The sequence below is a fragment of the Ictalurus furcatus genome, chromosome 21 (genome assembly GCF_023375685.1).
Source record: "Ictalurus furcatus strain D&B chromosome 21, Billie_1.0, whole genome shotgun sequence".
Lineage (NCBI taxonomy): Eukaryota > Metazoa > Chordata > Actinopteri > Siluriformes > Ictaluridae > Ictalurus > Ictalurus furcatus.
The window spans coordinates 18,939,015-18,949,422 of NC_071275.1; the positions used below are offsets into that span (position 1 = coordinate 18,939,015).

The window sequence follows — 10,408 nt, forward strand, 5'->3', positions numbered from 1 at the left end:
TCAATCAGGCAAAATCTCAGTGAACTGGCAGGGAAGGAGGCCCAGATGGAATAATGCATTCATGACTGTCTTTGATACAAAGCAGAGTTCAGGATCAATTAAACTGCAAAGGAGAAACATCATACAGAGAGAGAGAGAGAGAGAGAGAGAGAGAGAGAGAGAGAGAGAGAGAGTCCATACAGGATTTTGCATAGTTTTTATGTGATTGTGAAATTCTTTTGCACAGCCATTTGCAGTGATGTTTGTTAGTAAGTGAGATCTTTTAGCTGTACTGTCTGCCGCACATGAATCAAAGAGGGCTTTGACTGAATGCGGGTTGTGATGACGTCATGTGACACGTCTTGGCCCAAATATGCGGAAAATCTGCGGTCGTTTTGAAAAAAATCGCAAGCTCCTCCGAATGTTGCAGTTTTCTTGATTTTGCATACATTTCTGCAATCGCAAAATCCAAAATCCTGGAGGGAGCGAGAGAGCGAGAGGGAGAGAGAGAGAGAGAGAGAGAAACAGGGAGGTAGCAATCGAGTGGGGCTGTTTAATCCAAGACTGGGGCAGAGAAGTGGAGAGAGACTGATAAAAAGGATGAGATGAGAAGTTGAAGATGACAGCATTTCAACCTCTGCTGTGTGATCCTGAACCTCTGGCTCGCTCTCCTGTGCGAGCTCAAATACAAAGAGCCTGCGGGGAACACGTTCCACCCTGAGACCTCGCTCTGTCAGAAAACAACCCACAGCAACCAACCTGTTTCTTCTCTTTCAGTCCAACACATCCTTATCGACAAGCTCTGTTTCTCTGTCCTCATGAGATGAGAGAAGAGGAGAGGAGGAAAGAGATGAGGAGAGGATATGAGAGATGAGAAGAGGAGAGGAGAGATGAGGAGAGAAGAAGAGAGGAGAGGAGAGAAGAGGAGAGGAGAGAAGAGATGAGGAGAGAAGAGATGAGGACAGATGAGGAGAGGAGAGAAGAGATGAGGAGAGATGAGGAGAGATGAGGAGAGAAGAGATGAGGAGAGAAGAGATGAGGAGAGATGAGGAGAGGAGAGAAGAGATGAGGAGAGATGAGGAGAGGAGAGAAGAGATGAGGAGAGATGAGGAGAGAAGAGATGAGGACAGATGAGGAGAGGAGAGAAGAGATGAGGAGAGATGAGGAGAGATGAGGAGAGAAGAGATGAGGACAGATGAGGAGAGATGAGGAGAGATGAGGAGAGATGAGGAGAGAAGAGATGAGGAGAGATGAGGAGAGGAGAGAAGAGATGAGGAGAGATGAGGAGAGAAGAGATGAGGACAGATGAGGAGAGGAGAGAAGAGATCAGGAGAGATGAAGAGAGGAGAGAAGAGATGAGGAGAGAAGAGATGAGGAGAGATGAGGAGAGGAGAGATGAGGACAGATGAGGAGAGGAGAGATGAGGAGAGGAGAGGAGAGAAGAAAAGAGAAGAGGAGAGAAGAGAAGAGGAGAGGAGAGATGAGGAGAGAAGAGAAGAGGAGAGGAGAGATGAGGAGAGGAGAGATAAGGAGAAGAAAGGAGAGATGAGAAGAGATGAGGAGAGGAGAGAAGAGAAGAGGAGAGATGAGGAGAGGAGAGAAGAGAAGAGGAGAGATGAGGAGAGGAGAGAAGAGAAGAGGAGAGATGAGAAGAGGAGAGATAAGGAGAAGAAAGGAGAGATGAGGAGAGGAGAGATAAGGAGAAGAAAGGAGAGATGAGGAGAGATGAGAAGAGGAGAGGAGAAAAGAGGAGAAGAAAGGAGAGATGAGTAGAGATGAGGAGAGGAGAGAAGAGGAGAGATGAGGAGAGGAGAGATAAGGAGAAGAAAGGAGAGATGAGGAGAGGAGAGATAAGGAGAAGAAAGGAGAGATGAGGAGAGATGAGAAGAGGAGAGGAGAAAAGAGGAGAAGAAAGGAGAGATGAGTAGAGATGAGAGGAGAGAAGAGGAGAGATGAGGAGAGGAGAGATAAGGAGAAGAAAGGAGAGATGAGGAGAGGAGAGATAAGGAGAAGAAAGGAGAGATGAGGAGAGATGAGAAGAGGAGAGGAGAAAAGAGGAGAAGAAAGGAGAGATGAGTAGAGATGAGGAGAGGAGAGAAGAGGAGAGATGAGGAGAGGAGAGATAAGGAGAAGAAAGGAGAGATGAGGAGAGGAGAGATAAGGAGAAGAAAGGAGAGATGAGAAGAGAAGAGGAGAGGACTGCATAGAGATATACTGAAGGAAGCGACCTCCATATGTACACCTGTCTCCTCACATTCTGTCATCCATCTATTGTAATTCAGGCTTGCACATAAAACAAAAAGAAAAGAAAAGAATAAAGAAACGGAAAAAAAAGGTAACTAAAAGTAACAAAAAGAAAAGAGGAGAGCAGAGATGCAAGACGAGATGAAACGCAGCGTGCTGAAAGGAATCTGAACGAGGGACTCTGCACCTCCAGCTGAGAAATGAAGAGAGCTCTATCCCCCTCTCTCTTTCTCTTTTCTTTTGTCTCCAGCGCTCTCACCGGAGGCACAGCGGCGCAACACACAAGGCCCCGATGAAAGACACGACTGTGTTTGCGTCCCTGTCTGTCCACGAGAGCCGAGTCCTGTCTGCAGGTCACGCTGCACACTTCTTAACGAGAATCAAGTTCGGTGCTCACATGCTCCAGTCTCCGCATCGCTCGTGCTGTGGGTGTCTTACATTTCCCGTGCAAAAATAATGAATCCCCCTTTTCACGATATTCACAGTGACAGAGAACAGAGAAGGGCAGGGCGAGAGGCATGCTGGTCAACACGGATAGTTCCAACACGCCACGCTCATGATCTCATTACTGCACCAATTAACATGCAGCAGGCCTCTTCTGTCCCATACATAGGCCACAAGGGAGCAAATGAGTGTGTGTGTGTGTGTGTGTGTGTGTGTGTGTGTGTGTGTGTGACAGAGAGAGAGAGAGAGAGAGAAACTAACCTACACAATTACACTCACTCTATGTGTAACTATGACTGTACTGTAGATTATTAAAACTGCATGAAATGTGTGTGTGTGTGTGTGTGTGTGTGTGCGTGTGTGTTTTATCCTCATTAAACATGTCACCTGAAGTAACGTCGCATTGTAAATATCCGTAAATTGGCACGAGAGCCCCAAATTAATTTGTAATAATTCTAAATAATAATAATAATAATAATAATAATAATAATAATAATAATAATAATAATAATAAATACATTTAAAATAACGAGTTTTGGACTTGTTACTAACCTGAACCTTACATGATGGGGAAGGAAAGAATCGTTCATCACCATTCATCTAAAACAACATTCATAAGGAGAGAGAGAGAGAGAGAGAGAGAGAGAGAGAGAGAGGACGCGCGCGCGTGTGTGAGTTGAAATCGGTGATTAATACAAATGAGCCGTTGCTCGCCGTTTCAATACTTCATTTTATGTACTTTATTTCACTCTTTACCTAAACAGCGCGCGGGTTAGGCTGACATAATTGCTGGCTCGTGTGCGCGCGAGGCCATTGGTCACCGCCTGGGCTTTATCGCACAGCTCAGCTCGCGCCCCGTCCGAAAGGAAGCGCGCGAGGAAGAGAGGAGAGGAGGGGAAGAAGCGGCGCGCGAGGGAGATAAAAGCGTAAACCACGAGCGCACGCGGTCTCTCCGGTGTGAAGCTCCCGAGCGCGACGCGTGCGTCCTCCACTAGAGCTTGCGCGCTCGAGGCAAACTGTACGGAATCTTCTCCCGCGACATTTTTTTTTTGTTGCGTCCACGCGTTAAACCCGAGCCGGTTTAAAACACGTAACGAGAAACGGAGCTCCGTGTCGGCGCGCGCCACAGCTTTAAAGTTTCCGTATGGATGAAACAATCGCGGCTGAAATGTTGCAGGAAAATAATAATAATAAACACTTTCAGATTGGATTAGAAATAAAAATAAAAATGTTTAAAACACCAGACTTACCGTCCTGTCTAGTGGAGCAGGTGCATCCTCGCTCGTTTCCGGTGAGCTCGCGCACTTTCTCCTCCGCTCCGGATTAACTGCGGGGGCCGCCGGTCCATCGCGGCCAGAATTGTGCGCGAGAAGGGAAAAGAGGCGGCGGTGGTGGTGATGGTCACGCGCTCTGTGTTTATTATATTTTTTAAAATTGTTTTCTTCCTTTCACCACAGGAGAAAACAGGAAAAAGACTGAAGATAAAACGCCTTTTTAAAAAAAAAAAACGTTACGTTGAAAAACAAATGTCTCCGTTTACCAAAAAAAAGGGAGAAGCGAAGAAGTTAAATCCGTTCAGAACATTTAAAAAAAGAAAAAAAATATGAATAATAATAAATAACAGGGGAGAAGACGACCCTCGAAACGTCTCCAGTCGCGTCCGTGAGTCTTCAACGGTCGCCTCGTGCTGTGTGGGTCGCGCGCGAGGAGGTCCGTTGGTGAGCAGCGCTGCGTCTCGCGATCGATTCGAACTGGATTTGAATTTTTGCGAACTCCGCCGAGTGAAGCCCTCTCCGCGCACGTGCGCCTCGCTCTCGCGCTCTACACCCCGCGCTCGCGCTCTACACCCCGCACTCCCCTCCTCCCACGCGATTTTTTTTTTTTTTTCAACTCGCCGCGATTAGTGATGTCATAGCTCTCGAGGCGTTGAAGTGAACCGGTGTTTGGGGGGCGGGGGGGAGAGAACGAAATGCCGTTAAACACCCGGGGGGTCAGACATTTTGTCATCATCAGTCAGAATGACACGTGTCGTCCGTGCCTCTCTCTCTCTCTCTCTCTCTCTCTCTCTCTCTCTCTGTATGTGATGGAGTTTTTTATCCGCGTGCACGAAAAAGATCTCGAGCGATCGATTCTTTTTTTTTAGTTTGTTTGTTACATCTCGTTACAGCCTCGCGCTGGACGCGGTGACACGTTTGTATCATGTCAGAGATGATGATGATGATGATGATATCGATACTCAATCACACCTTGAAATGAGCCGCGCGCGTTTTCCCATCAATTTTAGATCAGATTTTGATCGACAGGGGCCGCGTCCCAAACCGCACACAAGGCCACACACTACTGCACTCCACAGTGTGCCAGAAACACACCCAAAAAAGAGTTATCGTAACCTCAGAACCACAATCTAGTGTAATAAACCTCCAGCCAGCATCAATATTCAGTATAACAACCAATATTCTACTATTTGAATACTTCATTGTTTATAAACGATAATAGACTACAGTGTTGGTATATCCAGGGCTGCATACTTAGGATACTTACTAAACAGTACCGTACTGTATATACGCCACAGAAGAACCTTTCACCTTCTGACCCCAGCTCCTGGAGAAAACATCCCAGAGAACCCACTCTGTTCTGCACAGCTTAGTGTTTTTCCTTCTCTAACACACCTGAGTCAATTTACTCAGCCTCTTAATTAGGGGATTAACTGAGTCAGGTGTGTTCTCCAGTAACCAGAGACCCCTTTCAGAGTAACAGGACCTTCTAATGATCAGATTTCATTTACATTTTTAAGCAGGGCGAATAGAATCAGAATTTATGCGCGTTTGAAACACTCTGTAATCACAGTTAGATTAGACCTAACATTATTTATTTGTGTCGTGTCTTTATCGGGTTTTAGAAGTGGCCAGTCAATAACCTAATAGGTTTGTTGTCGTTGTTGTTGTTGTTGATGTTGATCATGATGATGATGTTACCACAATGAACCAATGAATCGTGTAACCATTCATAGTGGGAGAAGATTATTTATACAACGAATTAAATACGTTTCTATGGGGCCAATCATCAGTTTCTTCCAAAAAAAAAAAAAAAAAAAAAAGGCAGGGGGGATTTGTGGTCGGTCAGATTTAATAGAATACATTATATATAGTTTGGATAAAAATATGATGTTTCATGCTTATACTGTGACGTCATTTAAACAAGGCTGTAATTGCTAGGTTGAATTATACAGAGTGGGCGTGATCAATTCGAATAGAATTAACGTAGACGTTCTGAAATGTCGCGAGGATGTTGGCACTGACAGGAGCTGTAAGAGGAGTATAATTACAGTGTAGCTTACCGTGATGAACATACGTGACGTGGCTATTACAGAAGCGCCAGTGACCTGGGTTCGATCCTTACCGCGAGTGAGATAGTGGAGTTCAAGATGTTGTTGCTTGAACTCCACTACCACAAAAAAGAAAATTGCGTTAATAACTCAGTTCGATTACGTGGAACCGATGTACACATTTGAATTACCCTGGCTAATGAAGCTTTTTTCCCCCCAGTGTACTCACCCTGGCTAAGTCCAGAGTCTTTAATGGTGCTAGAATCAGAGCGATGCCGCAGAACACAAAGACGGTTCAAATCTTTTAACGGAACCATCCATTCAGAATTCTTTATGGACGCCAAATACGGTTCTTCCATGGCACAGGTTTCCAGTCTTGACCCCGTGGGTTTTAATAGATGGATCTTAAACCATTTTAAAAGAGGCATCTATTGCACGTTCTTTCTTTCTTTCTTTGTTTTTTAGAGATCTGAGGATCGGTCTACATCCTCATAGTAATCAAGCGACCATTCATCAACCGTCCCTCCACCGAAATCCTTTAAAGCTTAAACACGCTACTTCCTACACTCGTACCCTGGACCCGTTGATTTATTGAACTGATTGGACAGTTCTTTCCCCAAAATGGAGTGGATGAGGTTTTGGGATGATAAATCTAAAGGGCTTGAGTAGATTTAGAGTGAAAATAATCAGTTATTATGCTACAATAACACACTGTTTGTTCAAGAATTGGTCCTGGAGTGCAAAACGTTCAGCACACGCCCCTCTAACATTCCTGAATTTTACACTGAAGTTCCTACTCGTGCGATAGGAAAAGTGCTTTTCCGCAGGTGAACTCCTTTTCAAAAACCCTGATTTGGCCTCCTATGTTGCAACGCTATTATCCCCCCCCCCCCCACACACACACACTGAATATCTTTTTTCAGGCCAGACATTTAAGGCACGCCTTATAAAATATTAACCACACACAACCTTGCCATGCTCTTTCTCTTTTCTTTTTTTTTTTTTTATGACTTGTTTTTCCAAGGCCAAAACACGCTGTCCAATTTCACGTTTCATCCGGTATGTACTGGGGGGAGGGGGGACGGTGTACATATCGCGGTGATGATGTGGCGAGAGGCGCAAAATATTTGGACAAGAAGAGGAAAGTGCACGAGGTGACGAGTTACACGTTGACTAAAGGAGCGAGTCATGTGCTATTGAACTTTAAAAGGCGTAAAGGATACTGTAGGAATCTTTAGGTTATCAGTCAGCTTCTCTGAAAGTCCTCTTTTTTTTTCTTTTCATTAACGAGCACTCCTGATTGGTCCATTTCAGGGTCAATTTGCATATCGCCACTCCATTCTGTGGGCTTATTACAGTGTATTCTAGCCTATCTATTTATTTAAGGCAGCCATTTTGTTTTGTCTGTTCTAGTCAGTGTTATTTATTTAAATTACAAAAAGAACCAGTTCTACGCAGTACTATAATTTTTTTTTAAAAATGTACGTTATAAGCATGTAATAAACATACCTACATACATGCTGTATTCAGGTATTATAGGAAATCGGCCGCTTGAAGCGGACACGATCGTGTTATAGAAGCAGTTATTAAGTTAAATAATGTCGTAGCATATATATTTATTCACGGCAGCCATTTTGTTTTTTTCTGTGTTACTTATATATTTATATACAAGTACTAAAACTGCTTAATGACTATTTCTGGCATAAAAAAAAGACTAACATAGTTATTGCACGTGGTCTATCCAGGCCATGTGTACATTTATACACTGTGTGTATGTAATAAAATAGAATTTATACGTGGTGAATGGTGCTCGAGCCATTATTTTTGATCTACCGCTATCGTTGTATTGTATCCCTTTCTTTTATTTTTTTAATTTAACATACGGAGAAATTCATTTCTTCTTATTCAATATACATAACCCAGTGGAACTGGGCACTGAATCTGGTTTGTACACGTGCGTGTATGATTCATATCCGTTCACTGAGCTCAGCTCCACAGTGTCCTACATGATGCGTGTCCTTCCTGCAAGAACAATTAAGAACCGCTTTGTAATTTAAGGCCGATGATTTGCATGTCCCGTATTACCATATGTCCCATAATAGCCAAGGCCGCCCCGTTCGATGACTCAGTGTCTGGACTGATACAGTAGATTAGATTTAATAGCTGCGTATCGGAGCTGTTTGAGTAAAACATCCTCTTACAAGCCCACTATTGTGCTCAGTGCTCAAAGATTGAAGATCTGTTTTAGTTTTCTCTTTCAGGGCGAATGTAATATTATAACCGCTCATAAATCTGACTAGACCGAACACGGCGTGTTTTACACTTCACCGACACGGGCCTCGTTTCAGAACCACTCACAAGTTTGACTTCATTACGAGTTCTCGTACAAGTACGTCAACAAAATTTCGGCGTTTCATCATGCGGTGCAGAAGGGGAACGTCCCAGAAGAGTACAGAGCAAATCCAAAAAAACGTCACTGTCGTCACGGTGGTTCTCAAACCTTTTGGGATCAGTTAAATGCTGTAAATGTAAATATATACATCAATTATTTCATGAGCACTTTTTTAAAATGTGAACAATGGTATTTTGCCTATTTATTAAAGCCGTACAGCTCTTTAATCCGGAATATTCCACAGACAACACACGTTATGCTCCATGTTCTTGGCTTTCTTGTTTTTCTCGAGATTTAAACGAAACCCATTTGAAGTGACCAGTCAAACAAGTTAATAAAAAAACGGCTTTAATAATGGTGGGCTGTGATTTCCAGCAGTGTAGCTAAAAATAAATAAATACATTTTGAAAACCCGCCAATGCTTTACAGACCCCAGTTTGAGAACCCCTGCTCTAGAACACCTGATTGGCCATAGAAATTACAGTCTGAGGAGCCGTCCAGGCTTAATGGCCAGGTTTAGTGAGTTCCAGCTGGAAAGGTCATTAAACTGGATACTGGACGAAGGATGTAGAGGATCACAAATGCACGTGTGTGATCCCAGACGACTGCACAACAAGTGCCATCAATCCTCCCTTAGAAAAACAAAAAAAAGCATTTGGATTATAGTAAACCATTAGCAGGGACAGCTCCAAGCCTACCACAGTGATTAGTAGCTTAACATACTGTACGTATATAACAACATACGCGTTAGAAGAGGATGAAAGGACGATGGGTCAGATGGCTGCCAAGAGGAAAACACATAAAGAATTTCGTCTGGTTAGTAAGGGTTTGGCGTGTTGTAAATAATCCCCTCGCTGAATTACGCTACTGAAACCGAACGATCCGAGACGGGTCGAACCACGTCCCGCCCGTTTCTCATACAGCAGACCCGGACGTCCGCAGGAACGAACGCAAAAGCGAGCAAACTCCGCAGTATTCAGAGGAGCTTGTGATTTTGCAGAATCACCGCAGATTTCCCGCAGATTCGGGCCAAGACACGTCGCGTGACGTCATCACGACGCGTGTTCAGCCAAAGCCCTCGTCGATCCACATACGACGAACAGCTAAAAGGTCTCATTTACCATGAAACATCACCGGGAAAGACCGCGCGCGACAATTTCGCCCATTCAAGTAGTTTTCCGGGGGGAAATAAATAAATAATTGAAAGCACAAAAAACGTCCAGAAATTTTTGTTAAAAAGCCGCAACAAAATGAAGCATTTTTGGGCGTAACAATCACAAAGAAACAACAACAACAAAAAAAAAAAACTCTGAGACTGTTACAGACTGAGTGAAATAAACAACATCCAGCGTAGAGAAGCGCAATCTCACCGACCGTTACGTCACTCTCATCGTTATGACGTCATGAAACTGGGCTCATAAATTAATTCAAGGCTGACAAAGAGAGGGCGGGGGGTTCGGGAACCCAAGGAACATTAGTTTGTCCATCTCAAATCAATATTTCCACATTTATCCTCTGAAAAGCAGGAGGTTTTTTCTTCACGCCGTGGGTCGAGGCGCTTTATTTCCGCACGACGGCCGGGAATATTCCTCTCTTTATGAAATGAGATTAGATAAAGGCGTGGATAAATACACACAGGATAACGCATATTACTGCGTAAATAGAAAGGCAAAAAGGCATGAGACGGATAAAGGACGATGGGAAGAAAACAAACAACCAAAGAATGAAAGATCTGCTTCAGTGAGCTTCAGAGCAGGCAGAGATCATTTCTTCATTTCTTCTAATATCGATACGCAGGCGGAGGAAAGAGGACGAGAGTGATGCTGAGCGGTTCGTTTAGGCCACGGAGAGAGAGGAATAAAGACTGACGTAGACTTTTTGACTGATTCGAGCAATAAAACGACAGGCAGCTTTTATTCAGTTCAGTACTGTAAAGCAGCGTCATCATCATGCCTCATCCCGGCAGCACGCGGGACGGACATTTATAACAGCAACTCCAAAAATAATAATAATAATAACTCATT

General features: G+C 43.9%; 1 protein-coding gene and 1 long non-coding RNA gene across 2 annotated transcripts in view; one reads left to right on the forward strand and one right to left on the reverse strand.

Annotated features, from left to right (window-relative positions):
• tafa4b (TAFA chemokine like family member 4b) overlaps nt 1–5,754 on the reverse strand; it is a 50,297-nt gene extending 44,543 nt beyond the window's left edge. Inside the window, exon 1 of the mRNA XM_053652565.1 lies at nt 3,918–5,754. The gene's annotated coding sequence lies outside the window, so the exon portion shown is untranslated. The remainder of the gene's footprint in view (nt 1–3,917) is intronic.
• Nucleotides 1–10,408, forward strand: part of LOC128624812 (uncharacterized) — a 31,627-nt gene that overhangs the window by 17,787 nt on the left and 3,432 nt on the right. The gene's annotated exons all lie outside the window — the stretch shown is intronic.